We start from the raw sequence: 21,870 nt of genomic DNA, 5'->3' as shown, positions 1-21,870 counted from the left end.
ATAATGCCATTTGCAGCAACATGGATGGACCTAGAGATTGTCATTCACTTATTAAGTGAAGTAAGTCAGAAGGAGAAAGACAAATTCTGTATGATACCACTTATATGTGGAATCTAAACTGTGAGACAAATGAACTTGTCTATGAAACAGAAACAGACTCACAGATATAGGGAACAGACTTGTGGTTGCCAAAGGAGCAGGGAGGGATGCAGTGGGAGGTTGGGGTTGGCAGATGCAAACTATTATGTAGAGGATGGATAAACAAGATCCTACTGTATAGTACAGGGAACTATATTCAATATCCTGTGATAAACCATAATGGAAAAAATGTGGAAAGGAATGTATATATATGTATAACTGAATCACTTTGCTGTATAATAGAAATTAACACAACATTGTAAATCAACTATACTTCAATAAAATAAATGAAAAATTAAAGAATAAGGTATAGGGAGAAGTGAGGGGAACAAATGAAATTTATACCTCCTTATTTTGTTAAATGTTTTCAAGCTTACAAGATGATTTGACATGTATATTTCACTCCGATGAACAGACATCTCATATTCTGCAGCGGGAAGGAGGAAAGGGCAGATCTTTCCACTCCTTAACCCTCTGTTAAGCCCACCTGTAAACATCCCATTCCAGGTTACCCCTTCTGTCTGCTTGCTCTGCTCCTGCTTCCTGGCTGCCGAAAGCTGCCGGAGAATCATGCAGTCTTGACCTATGAAAATTCATGTATCCAAATCCGACTTGGCCACCATCCGTCTCTTCAATCATCATATTTGTTCTTCTGTTCCATGCCCCAAGTCTGCCTTTCTATATCAGTTAATCCAGATCTTTTCCACTCCCCATATAATGGGTTGAACGGCGGTCCTCAAAAAGATACGTACACCTCTAAGCCCCGAGTCTGTGAATGTTACGTTCCACAGGGAAAGGGTGTGATTAAATTAAGGACCCTGAGTTGAGATCATCCTGGAGTATCTGGTGGGCCCTAAATCCAATGACAAGCGAGACAGAGGGAGATCTTGCACACACACACAGAAGGCCTTGTGAAGACAGGGGCAGAGATTGGACTAATGCAACCACAAGCAAGGAATGCCAACAATACCAGCAGCTAAAAGAGGTGAGGATGGATTCTCCCTTGGAGTCTTCAGAGGGAATGCAGTGCTGACAACACTTTGATTTCGGACTTCCAGCGTCTAGAACCATGAGAGAATAAATTTACGTTGTTTTAAGCTACCTGACTTGTAGTCATTTGCTGTGGCAGCCCTAGGGGATTAACACACTCATTACACTCCTACACTTTCCATCCTTCTTAGCAGTACGTGGTCCTGACTTGCTGAAACCATCTTCCCCAAATCCCTCATTTATTTTTCCTCTAACCTGTCTCTTTATCTCCCGATATTGGTCTCTGTAGAAGTATATCCATTATTTCTTCCTTCTGGTTGGTCTAGGAGAAAGATTCCCACTCTCTCTTCTTTGCAAATGCTGATTTCTCCATCTGTGCCCCGGATTCTGTCCCTTCCCGGGACTTGAGAGACCCAGCTGTCTTCTGCCCAGCCTTCTCAGTGTCCCGCTGGGATGGAGGAAGCTTCCTAGGCACTTGGCATTTTTCAGATGTGCAGAGCCATTATGGAAGGAGAAGTCTGAATTAAGGGCTGGATCGGAAGGGGGAAAGATAAACAAACTCTGAACTAAAGAGTGAAGCAGGAGGACTAGCCAATGGGATAATTAAACTAGAGGAGTGGGAGATCGCCGAAATCAAGAAAGGACTGAAACTAAATAGAAAAGAGGACTACTCAAAACCCCCTGCATGTAAAGCCTCATTCTGGTTCATTTCTCACTTCGTGGGCATAGGCTTGGTGTTCTCACCTTCCTCCATCTCTCTCTCCTTCATTTTTGTCTCTTCTCCATCTCAACTTCATCTTTTCTTCTGCCTTTAGACATGCTCTTGTTTTGTTCAATCTCAAAGGCATGTACATTTCCTAACTGCTTGCTGTGGACACAACGTTTGGTCTGTCCCAAGCTCTTCTTCTGTATTCTGGGACTCAGTCATCTCCTTTCCTCTGGAGACTGCCTTGTTCTCTTGTACCTTCTTACACGGTCCGTCCCACTGGCAATAGTGACTGGCCAGTTATTCCTGCCCTGGGATTTTTCACATTGGAATTAAGGAAACTTCTTTGGTGGCAAAGCTGAGGGTGTAAGAGCTACCAGCCACAATTCCCAGTGCCAAGTATAAGAAGCTAGTCTACAGTAGAAGAAAATGAAGCCAAAACTCAAAAGAAGCAGAGATGGAGTAAGAAAATACAGTTCCAGCTGCATTCCAGTCCCTGGTTATAGCCATCCCTGAAGCTACCGCACCCAGGCCCCATCTGAGGTTTGAACAGGTGAGGCAGTAAATTCACCCCATTGCCTACGTTTACTCAAGTTCAGTTACAGTCACCAAGAAACTAAAAAGCTCTGACCAAGAATCCTCTCCTTCAAGCTCGTAGAATTCTTTTGTTCACAATGACCACCTCCTCCTACGGTGTCCCAAGACCATTGCTTCCATTTCAAAGAGGGCCTTCTAGACAAATTCAAGAGCCTTCTTTTTGTGCTTGACATTTTCTCCCAACAGCATCTGATTGTCTGCTTTCAAACATGCTCAGCCCCTCAGACCTCATATTGTACCATTCTAGTCTCTTGTTTCTTTGCTCCTCTCTGCCTCTTTTCCCAGTGGTTTGTCATCTTCCCATCCCCCAAATATTGATAGTCACTAAAGGTTAGCCCATGATATCTTGTTACTCACTATTTCTGCTCCCATTCTCAGTAATATACACTTTCTCTTTGTCAGCACTCTGGAGTTGACTTTAGTCTAAATTTGTAGCTCAAATTCTTATTGAGTATGTCTAAGACCCAGAGGAACTGAGTGACTTTTCCAAGTCCGGCCAGCTGGTTAGTGGCTGCCCTGCTTTCTGAGGGGACTCCCCTGACAATTTATAATGATATTGTTTTATTCTTAGCAAACTGGTCTACTTTATGGTTCTCTGTGATTCACAATTTAGTGGTTTATTATTTATATTGCTCTGAAGCTGTGTGTACGGCCAGATTGTAGGAGTTGTTATCCCACCATTTGGACCATAAGAATATATTGATTCCATATTTATGAACACAATCATTTTAATCAGAATTATATCACCATTGCCAAGAAAGACTCTTTTGACTCAAACTACATTGAGCCAATTTTATTATTTGATCAATTTTTCTATATAAACCATTTAAACAGTTTCCATTTTTTCAATTTTCATTTAACTGAAATTATTTTTCTCAAAATCAATTCCTTCTCATGAATTTTATGATGAAGATTTGATTTATCCATCAGGTTTTTTCCCAAACATATCAAATATTATGTATTATATCTTCTGCTGTTACAGGTTTTCTTTTAAGACCCTTACTTTCACCAAGTATGACTGTCCAGGGTCAGATTTTGCAGGTATAAATTTTGTTTAGAAGATTTGTTTCTTCTATCACTTTTTAGTCAAGGGTAAAATTTCCCATATGCCATTGTCTGTTTTATTTGTGTCAATTATTTCAAGCAAGTGTATTTTTTCTCAGATCAATGTTTGAATTTTCCATTTTACCAACAAGATTGATTCTTTAGTCAATTTTTCATTTATAGTAAGTTTTTCTGTGTGCAAGTTTCAGTCATTGTCAATTTTGTTTTGTGTTTTCTTCTATAAGTAATATTAATTATGAATTAGACAAAAGACTGACAGTTTGTATTCTATTAATTCAGTCCCAAGTATCAGAGGGAGTCCCACTACACCGTAGGTGCTGTTCTAGGCACTTGGGATGTAGCTGTGACCGCAGACAATGTAGTTTCCTTTCTAATATGGGCTAGAAGAGAACACACGAGCAAACACATAAATGGGAAAGAAGAATCTTATGTTGAAAAAAGGACCATAAAGAAAATTAAACAGTATAATGTGACCATGACAGGTTAGAGCACTACATTAGATTGGTTTGTCAAGAAAGGTCTTCCTGAAAAGGCAACATTTGAGCTGAGACTTGGTGACAGAGTGACAAGCATAGAAAGATAGGGGAATAAGTTTCTTAACTGTATACTAGGAAAAGTATAAAAATGTGTTCTTAAACTTCCAAACATATTGTGTACCACTTTCTCACACCATGTGAGGAATAAAAAACAAACTGCGGGGTGATAATGTTGGAGCTGATACATACTGTTATTGCATATTGCTTTCATGCTCATGGCCACATATGGTAAGTAAGAAATATGTAAAGGAAAATGGTTGTGCCAGGGGGGAGGGTAGAAGAATGAGTATATTTTTGTTCCCCAGATTATTTGTTTCGGTGTATCTTTTCAATAAAAATATGTAGTACATGTGCCTTGGACACTAATTTTTCACTAGGGTGGGCGATTTCCTATCCCCTCAGTGACATTGAAAGTTCAATCATGCGAACATACTGCATTTTATTTTTCTTTTGTCTCACCTTTGAGGACTAGACATTCGAAAAGTACTTGTGAATTGATGGTTCCTAAATTTTCTAGCGGCAAATATAAATGAAATTTTTAATATGGATTTTCTGATGAAAAGCAGAATTTAGACTTCTGAAATGAAACAGTAAGTTCTTCAAGCAGTCATGGCAGGATCGAACCATTTGAATTAAGGGGCATCGGACATCTGTAGACTTTTCTCTCTCAGGAAAACTTGCTTGAAATTAGTCAAACTCTTCTTACAAAATGCCATTAGGCCAACTCCTCTCCTTTTCAAATAGGAATAACTTTTGGGCAAAGGAACTTGCCAAACAACAGAACAAACTCTCCTTGAAGAGTGAGAGGACGACAAGCAGCTGTTCACACAAAGACTGAGACAACGCTGACAACCCGCAGTTAAATGGAAGTCACGTTTGCTCTTTCTTCCAAGGACTGGCGCTCAGAAATGTGCTCTTCTTCCCCTCATGGCCTGGATGGAACCATAATGAGGAGCCGGGGGGGTTCAGCTGTACTTTTACTCAGGCAGGGATGGGGGTGGTCTTTTCTGCCTCCCCTCCCCCATCCAATCCCCTTTCCATTCTGTGAGGTGTAAATACACACATTCACACCCACTGACACTGGTAACTTTCAGCAAAGTGTAGGTTTTGTTTAGAGAGCCCTTTTTTAACAAACAGATGATGTGCACATAATATTTTTACTACTCAAAATCTGGACAACTTAGCATTAAGTTGAATCATTGAAAGAGCTCCAAGGAAAACTGTATAATATAATGCGCTCTGTCAATGCTTGAATCTTTTTTATTTTTCCTATAGAATCACAAGAATTATCCCTGAAAGAATTAAATAAAAGCCAATCTCTATCCAGGAATCTAGGTTTGCACAGCATGGCTGCATATGAAGTGATGGCGGCGACAATACTTAAACGTTTTTGGTGTTGTACTCTCTGAAAATATTAGTCCCCAAAAACATCTCATCCCAGAGTAAGCACGGCATTTGGGCAGCACTTCTATTACTGTGAAGCCTTGGGGAAGTCATTTATCCCCTAAATTCTGACATTATCTTTGTAAAACAAGACTTATTCATCTATTCATTCATTTTACAAATATCTTTTGAGTATTGATTATATGCCAAGGACCTAAGAACTGAGAATATAAAGATAAAAAAATATGGTCCTTGCCCTCAAGAAGTTCATTGACTAGCAAGAAGACAATCAGTTACAGAAATAAATGTTATAATATGGTATGCTACCTCATATATAACAGTCTCTGTGGTGATTTTCAATTGCTGCTGTAACAAATTACCACAAACTTAATGACTTAAAATAACACACATTTATTCTCCTACAGCTCTGGATGCCAGAAGTCTAAAACTAAGGTGTTGACAGAGTAGCTGTGTTCTTTCCTGGGGCATCAAAGGAGAATCTGTTTCTTTCTTCCTTTCATTTTTTGTTTTTACCTTTCCCAGCTCTTCTAGAAGCCTACATTCCTTGGCCTGTGGCCCCTTCTATATCTTCAAATTGCATCATTCCAATGTTACATCTCCTTTTTCTAACTTTGACCCTCTTGCCTCCCTCTTATAAAAGCCTTTTATGATTACATTGACCTCCTACCCCCACCTAAATCACCCAGGATAATCTCCCCATCTCAAGATCCTTAACTTAATCATATCTGCAAAGTCCCTTTTACCATGGAAAATAACGTATTCACAGGGTCTAGGATTAGAACATGGATGTTTTTGGAGGGACATTATTCTGTCTACCATAGTATTATTATAGTAAAAAAGAGACCTCTTTTTTTTTTTTTTTTTTTGCGGTACGTGGGCCTCTCACTGTTGTGGCCTCTCCCGTTGCGGAGCACAGGCTCCGGATGCGCAGGCTCAGCGGTCATGGCTCACGGGCCCAGCTCCTTCGCGGCATGTGGGATCTTCCCGGACCGGGGCACGAACCCGTGTCCCCTGCATCGACAGGCGGACTCTCAACCACTGCACCACCAGGGAAACCCAAAGAGACCTCTTTATAAAGTAAAATGTAAGCTTAGGAGAAGGCATCTTAAGTGTAATGAGAACCAAAGAAGGGGCAATGTTTGAGCTGGGATCTGAAGGCTGAATAGGAGTTTGCCTGAAAGAGACGTTGGAAGAAAGCTGTGCAGGGAGAACAATGATATCCTATCTGTTTGAAGAAAGGGAATTCTAGAAGAACAGAACATTACAATATAAGAGAGTACCTTAGAGAAACTCTGGCTCCAACCACAGTGTTTAACAGTCGAGGAAACCAGAAACCCAAAGAGGTGTGATGACTTGACCAAAGGCTGACAGCTAGAGAGGGTGAGGCCACGAAGAAACTAGAACCCTGGTCCCTAGGTCCAGATGGCAGGGACCTCTGTCTTCTTTCTAATTTCAATAACATTAATGAGAGCTTGTTGCAAAAATCAATGCATTGTTGGGCTTCCCTGGTGGCGCAGTGGTTGGGAGTCCACCTGCCGATGCGGGGGATGCGGGTTTGTGCCCCGGTCCGGGAGGATCCCACCTGCCGCGGAGCGGCTGGGCCCATGAGCCATGGCCGCTGAGCCTGCGCGTCTGGAGCCTGTGCTCCGCAACGGAAGAGGCCACAACAGTGAGAGGCCCGCGTACTGCAAAACAAACAAAAAAAAAAAAAAAACGGAAAAAAAACTGTTAACTGGCAAAGTACAGTGCTTGATTTTGACTGAAAAACATTTTTTCCCAAAAAAGCTTCAGAGGTCTTCTGGATTGATAGTTTAGAGCCATCTGAAAGATATAAAGATAATAAGCCATATTCATTTTAAAAATGACAGCTCTATAAGCTCAGTGATTTCTTCTTACACAATGCATTGGCAGGTGCCAGTGGCAAAAACTGTCTGACTACAAAATGGATGTTTGTTGAATAAAACCCATTAATGCTTATAGAATTCACTGTCTCGGGGACGAATTCATGACAGTGCGACGCTCACAGAGACGTTCTAAGTGGGCTTTTGTGCATTATCTTAGTCACCGGTGGGAAAAAAGCCCAGAATTGGATGGTAATCTGCAGTCTGAGCTTTCATAAATACTAATCTCAGTGATAGGCCATAAGGAGACCTAACTGTATCCTAGCACAACGACAGCCCTTAAGTGTGACCGTGCAGATGCCCTGCGTAGACATCATGATCACCAGTGTCCTTTCATGGGAATTCAGAGAATTAATCCTGGTCTCCTTTCCAGATGTTCCTTTGGGAACGGTCCACATTCATCTATAGCGTTTTGTTCTGCTGTTTTGTTTTTAACTTATGACAAGGAAGCAGTGGATAGCTCTGCCTGATTCTATATTACTGAAGGCCCACTTACTCCCCTTCAAACTGCCAGGTATACTCCTGCATTTGGTGTCTAGTTTGGGGGAATCCCACAATGATCAGTTTCTCTTTAATTTCATATTTTCCATTTTGGAATGTATATTTGGCATAAATGCATGAGGATTTAGAGGAAGAGACACGGAGTCAAAGATAAGTTAGACATTTGAGAAGATATAATCTCCTTCACCAAATGCCATGAAATGAAATTTAAGTCCTATTGCACCAGAAACTTAGAAGACGATCACTGATACTTTTTGGGAAAGCTAATATTGCAAAGAGATAAAAATGATGTGGCAGTCTTTCATAAGTACAGAAGAGGATTAGATCTAGATTGGGGAACCTGTAGTTTAGTCTGAAGGGAGCACTCCGGCTGACAAATTAGTTAGAAACGGGGACCAACAGTTCAGGAAGTTTGTCAAGGCAGAGAGAAATTGGCTAGAGAATTTGAGGAGCTGGGAATGAGGGATTGTGGGACCTGACTTGGCTGTGGGTCCAATAGCAAAACTGATTAAGCTAAGAAGGACAATAGCCCAGACAGGGTGTTGAAGGAAAAGACTGTCACATTCCAATGGTGGCCAGGCAAGGGGTATAAAAATCCAGGGAAAGGGAAATTCGGGTGCTGGGGGCACTGGGAGGCATGCATTTTGCTCCTGCAACCCTGATGTGGTTAAAGCCAAGAACCCAGGCCGCACATGGCAGAATCTTGCTTTCTCTGTGTTGGAGGATGGGTGGGGGAGACTGGTATTTTGAGTGCATCTGGAAAGGATTATCTCTAAGTAATATTTATACTACTATTTAATAGTAATAACAGAATAATTGGGGCTAGATTGTACAGCTGGACAGATAGGGTTCAAAGCTTTTCTAGCCAGGAATCTGTGGCTCTACTTAATCTCTCTGGAATTCAGTTTCATTGTCAATAAAAGGCAAATTATATCATCCTGTGGTTTGTTGGTGATGATGGAATGAAGTAACGAAGGTAAAGTGCTTGATCCCACAGTTGGACTCAGTGAACGTTGGTTTCCTTTGAGGTTGTGATCTCTATGACTCTCTGGGTACAACACCAAGGAGGGCTCCCATGTTCATTGTCTCCCTGATCTTGGTTCTTTTATGTCTTCTTAGACATCTCCTACCTCTACTTCTTATGTTATAAAGAAGCCTCACATAAAGCTAATTGGTGAACATGGGTCTTAGCCACAAACTCAGTGGAAAAAAGACAAATATGACTTTCTTAATTTTTCCATAGCTAAGCCTAATTTCTATCACAAGGCCCTATATGCCAACAACAAATTATTCCTGAAATCTTAGTGATGTAACGCAGCAAAGGTTGGCAGGGGGCTCTTTTCTGCATGGTGTAAGTGACCCAGTCAGATAAGGGCTCTGTCATCTTCTAGCCACACGATCTTGTAGACATGGCCTCTAAGTCTCTGCAAAAATGGAAAAGAAAGCTGGACGAGGTGTACTATCTCTTGAATACCTCAGCTTTTGATCACTTCTCTTCGCAGTCTATTGGCAGGAACAAGTCACGGGACCCCAACCTAGGCCACAAAGAAGGCTGACAAATTATAAACGATATATATTGTCTTCTTATAAACTTTAAGTGTATTAGGGCTTTTGGGGGTGGTAGGTAATAGAAGAAACCCAACTGAAACCACACTAAGCAAAAAAGGAAGTTTATTAGCTCACAGAACTGAAAAGGGGTGTTGTTACTGGAAGGAAGCGTGGCCGGATCCAGAGACTCAAATTAGGTAATGAGTTTTGGTTTCTCTCCATCTCTGAGCTCAGCTTGGCTTGGCTTCTGTCTTTAGGATGTTTTTCTCCATGTGGTGCTTAATAAAAATGGAGAGATAAATGGATAAGAAAATAAAGAGATAAGTGGATAAGAAAATGGGCTTAATAAAAAGCCCTCAGCCCATATCCCCCCAGTTTAGTAAGACTGTTGGAATAAACCAGTCTTCCCTTAAAGTGCTCATGGAAGAGTCCTGAGAAGGACTCTGATTGGCCCAGCTTTGGTTCATGACATCCCTGTGATAAGGACTAGAGGGAGAACAGATTAATCTCCACTCAAACCACGTGACGCAAGTTTCCCACTGGAATGCCGGAGTTCCACTGGGGCAAAGGAGAAGAGCTGCAGGACAGTCAACAACGCCAGCTGCCCCTCACAGCAAGGAGCACTCTTTAATGCTCCCCCTTCCTACACATCACTTGGGGCCTGTAAGTGGCTTCTATCATGCCCGCCCAAGGGAGTTATATTGGACGTGATAGGTGCCCATGGGCAAACGGCCACCCAATATTCCTATGAAATAATGTTTATTTTTTTGTAAATTTGACACAGAACACAGCTGGGAGATATTTGAAATAGAAAAGCACTATGATCAATGATCTATGCCAAATCATAAAATCGTTCTTCTTTTTTTTTTTTTTTTTGCGGTACGCGGGCCTCTCACTGTTGTGGCCGCTCCCGTTGCGGAGCACAGGCTCCGGACGCGCAGGCTCAGCGGCCATGGCTCACGGGCCCAGCCGCTCCGCGGCATGTGGGATCTTCCCGGACCAGGGCACGAACCCGTGTCCCCTGCGTCGGCAGGCGGACTCTCAACCACCGCGCCACCAGGGAAGCCCCGTTCTTCTTTTAAAAATGAAAAAAATAAGGATGCATCACACAGGCAGGAGGAATTTCTCATACTGTCTTTATGGAGTGTGTTATGGTCAGCCTGGATTACTGTGTTGCTGTATCTCAATCCTTTCCAGGAAGCCATCACTCCATCTCCCATGCCCATCAGCCCGAATTCAATTCTGTGCCTGCCAGGCCTCCATCTGAGCGGCCATCTAGCAAAATAACCAATGACATTAGTGACTGTGGCCTCCTGACGACTTCCCCAGTTCTGTTTCTAAAGCCCATTTAAAATACATTTCTCATTTTACTACACATTCAAATTTTATTCCTCTGGTTATAGAACTATAAATGTCTGCATTTCATAGAGATGCAAATGAAGGGTATATGAGCATATAGAAATCACACTGCAAAAGTTTTATTTTCTTCATTGTGCTCGATATCTGGCTGGGTGCAAATTATATTATCTGACAATTGCTCACATTCTTCCACATCTAAATATGCAAAAGAGGCCCACACACAATGCATTTTTTCACAATTAGGCTACTATAGATCGTATTTTAAGGTGAAATAAAATTTTCTTCCTGAACTCTAACAATGCTCTGGTGGGTATGCATATTTTTACACCCATATGATTGGAGTTAAGTTTCATCGTATAAAAATTTGGGAAGTTCAGTTGTTGGGAATTGAAAATTGATCTACTGTGTAAAATGTGCAAAATGGGAATAATAAGATCGACCCTTCCTCAGGAGGTAACTTAGAAAACAAGGACACAGCCTCTGATGATGTACTGGGAGGATCTTCAAACTTGGGATTTGATAACTCTATAGAGGAGGGAAGGCCTCTGGAGCTTTATGAAAATAGGAAAGGAATGCCTTTCCTACTGCCTGGGAGTAGAGAGCCTGTTTCTTTGTTCCTTTAAACAAATAAACAAATAATGACCAGGTGTGGAGGCCGCATCAGAGAATAGAGTGACGTGAGCTGTGGAGGACTCCATCCTCTACAGCTGAGAGTACTACAAAGCGGAGGTGCCCTAACGATCTGTTTATTCTACAGCAAAGAAAAAAGTCTCATTCTGAATTTTTTGGAGGAAGTAGACTTAGGATCCCTGAATTTAAACTCCTGCCCACCCAACCACTATGTCTATTTGAGAAGTCCTTAAATCACTCCCATATTCATAGTTTCCCAATACCATGTCAAGGCACCAAGGTTTTTGCACAAACTAGCAGGATCGCCGCAAATAAAGATGTATAAGCACCCCATACAGTGAGTACCTGAAAAGACAAGACATCATCTTTAAAATTCTCACTCATTTCCAGTAACCTTTTCCATGAACTTCAGCTTCTGGAAAAGATAGAACTTCCCAACTCACAGGGGCAGTTTCTGGCAGAAACAAGAAGGCCAGACCTGGAATCTATAAATCCCCATTTCCTGAATAAGCCACATCTTTAAGGATCCTTTTTTTGTGTGTGTGGTACGCGGGCCTCTCACTGTTGTGGCCTCTCCCGTTGCGGAGCACAGGCTCCAGACGTGCAGGCTCAGTGGTCATGGCTCACGGGCCCAGCCACTCCGCGGCATGTGGGATCTTCCCGGACCGGGGCACGAACCCGTGTCCCCTGCATCGGCAGGCGGACTCTCAACCACTGCGCCGCCAGGGAAGCCCAAGGATCCCATTTTTATGTGTTTTATTCAATACAATTAATACAGTTGAGTACTCAAGAAATATGATGAACACACATGAAGAAACAAATTAAGGGATGACTGGAAAATCTCTTCAGTTGTCTTGCAGCTGGCAAGATTGTACAAGTTTCTAATTCTTGCTTCCCTTCCCCAAACCCTGAAAGCCAAATAAGAGATTTTCAGCAAATTATGGAGTTTTAATTGTTTAAAGAGGGGTTTTATGTTTCTAAGAAAAGAGACTCTGAAGTTAAGCACGTCCAAAATCGACATGGCAAAACATTCCATAAACAAAAGGATAAACACAGATTGTATAGACATAGAATATGCACTCGGCAATTCAACACAACTGTTACTTGAGAATGGGTAAGACTTGGTCATGTGCCCGTTCCTTAGTTTGGAGTTAAAGTTCCCAAATGAGAAATCAAAGGAATTGATGCTGGGTATGGGAAACCCACAGACACAGCATCACACATCCATACTAGTCACACAACCTAAAAACGCACCGTGGTGTCTTAGAAAGAATAATATCCAGTCTTACGAAGTCTTGGGTTGGAATCCTGGGTTTGACATTTTTGGAAGTGTGACTTTAGGCAAATCATTTACCTTCTCTAAAACCCAGTTTTCTCTCCTGTAAAGTGGGTATAAACATACCCACCTGCGTTGCTCACATACCAACAGTACAAGTAGAAAGCTGCATTCCTATAAGGGAATCTCTAAATTCAATGATAAGTCTTTAAAATAAGCAAACTAGTGTACAGCACCAGTGAAGAAATCTCAAGCTAGAATTGTGTTTGGATTAAAATTCATCAAGAGCCTGAGTGAACTACAAAATCATGGTTATTTCCCTTGATTTGAGAGTAATTAGGAGCACTGCAGACTTGACCCACTATCCCTCTTAAACCCCATACCCTACTTTGAAAGAGCGCAGCTCCCCCTCCGCCGAGAATTCCCCAATCTTTGTATCATTGGCAGTGCTCTAATCCCATGTAATTGTATGAGTCTCAATAGCAGATTAGCTCTAAATGCCCCCACAGAAAGGGAGCTGTCAGCCCTGCTATTGTTTTCCACTTAATGTGATTCCCGGCAGCAAAGAAGAAAGGCAGCCAGAGCCCTCCGTCTCACATTACAGACCACAGTTTCTAAACCAATTAAGGAAAAGGGATTTACAGTCCTCAGGATTAGAGACTCTGTTTATATTATCCTATATTTCTTCTCATAATACCCTCCATTTTATGTCTCCTAACAGCCTTCTCTCCATCTCTGGAAATCTCCCATTCACTTACCCATACATTTCCCTATTTACCTCTCTGCCTTTGCTATTTGAGTGCAGTCAGCGAGCTAGCTAATTCTTACTGATTGTTTTAATTATGTTTCCAAATCCTCATGAGTTTGCCGTCAGGAGAACTCCGGAATGAAAATGCTGGGACTCAGCCCGAGCCTGATATTCAAGCAGACCTTGATAAAGCGGTACATTTCTGTGCAAGCAATCATTCCGATTAATTGAATAAAAACATCCTGCAGGATGTTTATCAGAGAAATAAAGCTTGGCTCTCAGGAGGCAGGTTGGTCAGGATCCTGATATTGCAGCAAAAGGTGCCATTTTTTTCCCCTGTTTTTAGAATTACATCTGATGTGGGAGGTGAAAGGAGGTTTCACTGAAGCAAGGGAACAAATGAGAAGATGATACTTAAGAAAGAGCTCCAGACCATTTTAAAAAAATCATGGCCTGATCTGAGTGTTGGTCTGAGTCTCCTCTATTCTCTTACTTTTCTAAGGAAAGCTCGTGCCACAAGAAGTCCAACTGATTTTCTTCTACCCAAACGTATGTATAATTTTTCCCTTGGCTGGTACCTGAACAATGAACACCTCACTCGATGGGTTTCTATTAGAACCAAATGGGTTTGGAGAAGCATTTTTACTCTTAATGGAGCTTTTCTATTGAATTCCATTTTTCAGAATTTTATTTTAGTTTCAGTTGAATATTTAAACAGGTTTAAATTTTAAATATCTCTGCTGAACAAGCCCAGATATATATCTTTTAAATTGCTGTAATACTTCACTGGGTTTCCTTTTCAACCTGACACAATATGCATAATCCATTATGCTGGCATTACATAAGTTGAGTATGCTCAGATACCAGGCTAAGGCACCCTTTTTCCAGTTAAGTCACACCATTACGATGGACTGTCTTATCAAATTATTTTTATAACAGCTTTGTTACTAACAAAGCATAAAGAGGTTCTAAAATTCAACCCCGGGCTCATTATTGTAGGAATACTCATTCTCATTAATGAAACTTTTATTTAAGGTTGTCCTTAAACTAAGTTATCATAGTCTAGGCTTTTAACATCATCAGGAAGAAAAGCAGGGTCTCCTTTGGGGGAATCGTATTTCTAGGTCTACTGGTTTTATAGGTTCTGGTTGTTATCCTGGTTTTTCCTAGGATTGCTTTGGCCCTTTGAAATGAACAAATATTTGAGTGTTCTAGGTGCAAGGGGGAAAACAAAGACACAGAACTAATACCCCACTCTCAGAGAGCTATGTCCAATCTAAAAGCCCAGATATTAACATGAAAGTTCTGAACAGATTTAGTCTGTCTGATTGGATCTCAGATCTAGCCCTTACTAGTTCTATGACTTTGGGCAAGTTATTTCACTTCAGCTTTAGTTTCCTCATCTATAAAATGGGGATAATAATTGTGCCTATCTCAGAGAAGTATAAGTATTAAACAAGACAGTCCACGTAAAGCGCTTACCGTAGCGCCTAGCCCGAGAAAGAGCTCAATACTTATTATGGAGATGGAGGATCTCATGGAAACAGAAGATATTTCCAAATACAGGGCATGAGATGTGGCTAAATGTGCCGCCAGAAATATATTGAGTTGAAGGCTAGGCAGTGCATTTGAAGATGGAGATGGGGTTTCGAGGAGCAGAGAGATAAGGGGAGAGTTTTTGCCCTGGTGTTTGGGGACAAGCTCTGGCCGACTCCCCCACCAGTATAAAGCTGAATCCAGGTGCGAAACTGCAAGGCAGTTTTTGTCCAAGAAGATTGAAACTGACACATGTAAGGAGGGCAGTGAGTGAAACAGCTGTGACTTTTTACTCCTTCATGATATTTAAACCGAGGACTCAGAGTACATTAACAGAGCTTTATAGAAACAACCCCTGCTCCGTCCAGCCGGCACAAAACCCACACTCACAATTCATTCGCTAGGCTTATAAGGTTCTCAGGCTATAGCAAATTGGAGAAATTGATGTTTACCCTGAAAGCTTGTACCTTCTGCGATTTGTCGCTGCTGTTGCCTCAGTGCACGTCTTCCAGCATGCCTGAACTTAAATCCCTGCGTGATCACCTTTAACTCTTTGCTAGGAGGCAAAATCAATCCAAGGTGGGAGGATGGAGGAGAAGAAAGGTGCTGCAGAAACTCGGGGGACACACACCCCATCTATCTATAGACTGGAACATATTCTGGGCACAGGTGAGAGAAACCAGCTGTGTTAAATAGCTACACTCTCTAAAGTTCTTCCTGTGCTGACACTTCTAAAGAGTTTCTGGTCAGTGTAAGAGAAAAAGCATTTCTGGGAAATAGGACTGATCACACTTTTCATCCCGTGGGAAGGGATGAAAAAGCTGAAGTAAGTGTTATTTCTGACAAATGCAGAAAGCACTAGTCCTATGTGAACACTGCAGGATACACAACTGTGGTTATAAGAGGCCACCGTCACTGTCATGTTCTCTCTCTCTTTCCGCCTTAGAGAAGCTCCATTAATTAATGCCTCGGAGAGCTTCCTCATATTTGCTGCAGGTGCTTCACAGGCTGTAAGGACAGTGTGAGATGTTTTGATGTATGTAAATTATGTCCCTACTTTGAACCTAATCATTATTGTAAAATTTATAGATGATAAAACACAGGCAGCCATAAAAATAGAGTATTTACTTTGAGCATGCAAAGTTATAGGTTCCCTCGGTGATTCATCTTTTATGGGTCTTAAAGATCACTGCCAATGTGAAGACTTAACAGTTTTCCTAGTTCTACCCAAAGCTCCTCAAACAGTAGCAGAGTAAACGAAAGCCACCCAGGATACCAGTAATAGGAACAAACATATACCTGCTGAGTGGTTTCAGGCCCAACATTAAGGAAGGAATATAACAAGTGTACTTGTCATACAACAGTGATAGAATTAAAAATCGGAGATGATTTGGCTAGTGGAGAGTGGAGAGAAGAGAGTGGAAAGCATTTCCTAGAGCTCTACCACAAGCTCCCTGGGGGACCTTGGGCATGTCGTTGAATCTCCTTATGCCTGTTTCTTCAACCATAAAATGTGGAGATTGGCTTTAAAAATTGCCAGGGTCCATTCCACTTCCACCATTCTATATAGTATTGTAATATATTTTCCATCATTTTAGATGTGTATATGAAAAAATAAAAAAAGGATCAGAAATGGCCAAACCTTGAAGGTAGAGGGAGGTAGGCAACCTGGGTAGAGGGCTGAGCAAGGGCCGTGGCTGTGTTTCCCAAGAAAGCTCTGGAAAGTTAGGGCTCTCTGCTCCAGTAAGCTGGGGAAGCTTTTGTATCTTCTCATCTTGGACAGTCACAGTTTACATTAGCCTCTTAAAGGCGCTGGGCATCCCTACAGCAAAAAGACAATAACAACAACAGTCACTTCTATTTACTCCTATTGTCCCCAAATTTATTTGTGCTCACAATTCTTTTACTAACATTTGTTAACATACTTCAGCACCAGAGCTTTAGAGAACACAGCGAGGGAGGGACAAGCTAAGAGTTTGCACAGCTTCACTCTGTCTCTTACTTTGGACTCCAGACCAGAGTCCTGTAATCCTTCTGCTACACAGCTTCCTCTTCAGTAAAGCCATTATCTTTATTAAAGACAATGTGAGGATTAAAGAAGTTCATTTAAAGTTCCCCTTCTTGGGCTTCCCTGGTGGCACAGAGGTTAAGAATCCGCTTGCCAATGCAGGGGACACGGGTTTGAGCCATGGTCCGAGAAGATCCCACATGCCACAGAGCAACAAAGCCCGTGCGCCACAACTACTGAGCCTGCGCTCTAGAGTCCGGGAGCCACAACTACCGAGCCCATGTGCCACAACTACTGAAGCCCACATGCGTAGAGCCCATGCTCGGCAACAAGAGAAGCCACTACAGTGAGAAGCCCATGCACTGCAACAAAAGGGTAGCCCCTGCTCACTGCAACTAGAGAAAGCCCACACACAGCAACGAAAATCCAGGGCAGCCAAAAATAAATTAAATAAATAAATTTAAAAAAATATATATAATTCCCCTTCTTAGGTCATTGCTGCAGAAGATTTCCCTGGAAACCTAAAAAGTACCACCCTAAACACCCACCTCTCCCAAAACAAGAGTCATTTACACATACATTCACTTTTCTACCATCTTTTTTTTTTTTTTTTTTTTTTTTGCGGCACGCGGGCCTCTCACTGTTGTGGCCTCTCCCGTTGCGGAGCACAGGCTCCCGACGCGCAGGCTCAGCGGCCATGGTTCACAGGCCTAGCCGCTCCACAGCATGTGGAATCTTCCCAGACCGGGGCACGAACCTGTGTCCCCTGCATCGGCAGGCAGACTCTCAACCACTGCGCCACCAGGGAAGCCCTCTACCATCTTTTTAAACTTTGGGAAAATCACCTTGCTTAGGCTGCCATCTCTCTGTCCCCTCCATTTATCTATACAACAAATACATATTGAGTCCCTACCATGTGACAATGACCACAGTGCTGGAGCTACGGTTGTGAACAAGATAGACAGAAGATGGCTGCCCTCATGGAACTTTCTGTCCAGATGGGGAGGCAGACAATTAAATATGCCATTATAATTTGGTATGATACATACTATAATAATATAGTATATATAATAATTTATTGAATGCTTGCTAAGTACTTTGCATATAGTAACTCTTTTCATCGTCACAACCATCATACAAGGTGGACACTGTTATCATATTCAATTTAGAGCTGTGGAAACTGAGACAAAGGGTGATTACTGAAGTATGTGGTACTGGGACAATACAGAGCAGAAGCCTCAAAGATGTGTCTTCTGGACCTGAAGTTGTGTAAGTGTCGGCCTGGTAAAGAAGTGCAAGATGAGTGCTCCAGGCTGGGGGAGACAGAGATGGAGAGAGAGAGAGAGAGAGAGAGAGAGAGAGAGAGAGGTGCACTGCAGGACCTGAGAGAAGCCCCACAGCCAGAGTAGGGTGTTTGAGGTCTGTGCGTGGGTGTGTGGTTGGTGGGGACTTAGGGTGGTAACGACAGATTATGAGGCAGAGAGATAAATACAATAGCTGAATCAAGAAGGGCATTTCAACCACTTTAAAGGTTTAACTTTATACTTAAAGCAAACAGAAACCAGCAAAGAACTCTGCAAAATAGTGTTTAGATCAGTTGCTCTTGCTGCATTTTAGAGAGAGCTCCTGGCTTCAGTGTGGAGAAGGGATTAGAGGCAGACAATGCTGGAGAATTAGCTTGAGGACTGTCACGGTAATCAAAGTAAGTGAAGATGGCCTCCAGAAATAGAATAGAGGTGGTGGTAATAAAGAGACATAGATGACTTTGAAAAGCTTTTGAAAGGAAAAAGACAATTGAGTCTTGGTGGTGAAAGCAAAGCGTCAAGGACGATGCCTGGCCTCTGGCTTGGGTGGCTGGGTAGACAGTACTGCCATTCACATACGAGTGGAGAGGGAGCAGGTCTGGGAAGAAGGTGATAGCTTCAGTTTGGGACATGACGGATTTGAGGAATCTGCAGGACATCCAGCTGGACATACCTAGTAGACACTTGGAAATGTGAATGTGAAGCTCAGGGAGCAATCTAAGCTTAATATAGCCTTGCACTTGGTGTAGAAGACCACGGACACCTTTTAGGATGCAGAAGAGCAGGAGAAAGTACCCACATGGACACTTCTGGATCCAGATTCAGTTGGTGTTCAAAGTGTAGAGACCGTGGGTCAAGAAACAAGAAAAGGAACAGAACATTTATCAAGTCAAGGAGCCACCAACTTGACTTTCCCAGTATAGTAGATGCTCTCAATACCTTGCCCCCTTCTCCTTGGCTCATCTGTAACCTTAGCCCACTGATAACTTCCTACCTTGAGCACCTGAGCTCTGCTTTTCCACCTCAGGGCTTTCTCCAGCTCAAGAGTTAATGCTCCCAGCGTAACCCTTAACCAAGGAGAAAATGCAATTGATGAATATGTCAGCTTCCTTTTCCTCAGTGGACGGTTCTGAGGAAATGAATGTTCCGTTCTACACAGAAAGCACCCAGGGGGACACGGCTGTTGCCCACAGTGATAACTAGGTCACTAACACACATGCTTTTTACTTTTTTCCCTTTTGTGTCTCAATTTCCCCATCCCCTCACTTTGGCTTCCTGGGATCAATTCCTAAATAATGTACCTGTACTGAAGTCATTGATTCAGGATTTGCTTTTGGAAAAAGGCAAACTAAAATCAAGACACCAGGTTACAATCACATATTTGCTTCTTTATTTCACATTTCTTGGTTAATATAAAGATGAAAAAGGGTTGTAGGAAAATTTAGTAACCAAACGGATGTTAAACAGGTGAAGCTGGGACATCTTATTGTGTGAGGAAGTAAGGAAACAGGGAAAGAGTAATGAGGTCATATCGAAAGGACAGAGAAGACAGCTTGAAAGAGCTCCTACTGGCGATATCTGTGACAGTTTGAGAACAAAAAAGAAAATAAACTAAAACTGAAATAAAAATGTATGTGTCTATGATGATACCAAAATATCAGGGAAAATAATGGCATTCTCCACTACTGGAAGTGACTTACATCAACTTCTTGATGTGAAAATGGTTAACAAAAGACAGAGAATAGAGCATGTGTTTGGGCATTTTTGATAACAAACTAATTAGAGAAAATTCTTTACACAGAATTTTGAGCCAATAAATGCAGAATCAAAGTTAAAATTTAAAAAACTCCATTTTGCATCCCCTAATGAAATAGGTAAATTCAATCAAATCACCAGTAGAAACTGAACACATTAGGTGAAAAAAAGTTCACTAAGCAACTAGACATTCACTTGACACCAGCAAATCAGGTCCCAAATTACCTGCTAATTGCAAAAGGACTTCAGAGATACAACACTCAAAGGCAGTGCCTGGTACTTGATTGGATCTTGGTTTAAAGAAAACAGCTATAAAGGATATTTGGGAGAAAATTATAGAAATTTGAATGTGAGCTGGCTACTCAATGATATCAAGGGGACTATGGCTAATTTTGTTAAGGTAATAAGGTGATAATCCTTCAATAATGTATTTTGGACAGAATCCTTATTTGGGAAGATGTATATGGTAGTATCTAGCAATGAAGTAGAAACATTCAAATTATTGAGAAAAAATTATATATATCCATATGGATAAAGCAAATATGTTAACACACCTATGTTGTGGGTATATAAAAGTATTCACTGTAGAATTCTTTCTTGTTCTCTGTATGCTTGAACATGCTCGTAGTAAGTTTTTTCTTAAATAATTCTTGTTTAATTAAGGTCTCTGCTAAAAATATGGAACCCTTCACAAATTTGCATGTCATCCTTGCGCAGGGGCCATGCTAATCTTCTCTGCATTGTTCCAATTTTTAGTATATGTGCTGCCGAAGCAAGCACCATAGTAAGGTTTTTAAACTGTGTTGCTTTACCATTAAGAAATTACTTTTGTGAAATACGAATTTTCATTTTCACTTTCTCTTTCAATTTTGGTTTGCTTAATTTTATTTATTTATTTTGTTTTAGGATATTTTTTTTTCCTACGGGTGCAGGGTATTAGGATGACTCTGTGTTTACACGATTGTTTTAATTTTTCCCACCTAGATTTCCAACGCCTCTTCTGTTTTGGCCTGCCATGGTCCAGGTGTTTTCTGTAACTGCATTTTCATTTCAGTTGCTGAGGTCTACACGAGTAAATAGGATGCTTATTGATATAACTCTTCTCACTGGCATTGCGTAGGCCAACATGTATTTTTTCCCAACTTGCCCTCCTGTGATATTACCTTTCAAGAGGACAACTTTGTGTGTATACCGGGGGAAGGGGAGGTGAAGACGCAGGAATGATGGAGAGTAACGAGGCTTCAGTAATATCTAAAATGACTATTTCTTGCGATAAACTGAAACTAAAATAAGTCTTATACGACTAGTGGACATGTAAACTGGTATAACCTTTCTGGAGGGCAATATGACAATACGTCCTATAAGCTTTAATATTATACATACACTCTGATATTTCAATTTATACGAATTTGCACTAAGGAAATAGTAACGGATAGTGTTCATTGAGGCATGAACATCTTTATGGTAAGAACCAGAAATCAACCTAAATATCTAACAATAACTAAATGAGCATACATCTCCTGTTACACCCAAAACTCATAGGTGGAGGCTCTCAACCCCAATGTGACTGTATTTGGAGATGGGGCCTTTAAGGAGATAATTAAGGCTAAATGAGGTCCTAAGAGTGGGGCCCGAATCCAATAGGACTGGTGTCCTTATAAGAAGTAGCAATATCAGGAGTGTGCACACCAGAGAAAAGGCCACGTGAAGACACAAGAAGGCAGCTTTCTGCAAGCCAAGGAGAAAGTCCTCACAAGAAACCATCCTTGCTGGCACCTTGATCCTGGACTTCAACCGTCAGAACTGCAAGAAAATAAATTTCTGTTGTTTAAACCATGCAGTCTGTGGTATTCTGTTACAGCAGACCT

The 21,870-nt window shown here is 41.6% G+C and overlaps 1 non-coding gene across 1 annotated transcript; it reads right to left on the bottom strand.

Moving 5' to 3' along the window:
• Positions 1-20,674: 20,674 nt before the first annotated feature.
• On the bottom strand, positions 20,675-20,782 carry LOC136126199 (U6 spliceosomal RNA). Its single transcript, XR_010656088.1, has one exon. It is a non-coding gene; the product is annotated as a U6 spliceosomal RNA (small nuclear RNA).
• Between the last annotated feature and the right edge of the window lie 1,088 nt (positions 20,783-21,870).

This window comes from Phocoena phocoena, chromosome 7, assembly GCF_963924675.1.
Source record: "Phocoena phocoena chromosome 7, mPhoPho1.1, whole genome shotgun sequence".
NCBI lineage: Eukaryota > Metazoa > Chordata > Mammalia > Artiodactyla > Phocoenidae > Phocoena > Phocoena phocoena.
The sequence above is the reverse complement of the archived record's forward strand: the minus strand, read 5'-3'. Positions and strand labels throughout refer to the sequence as shown.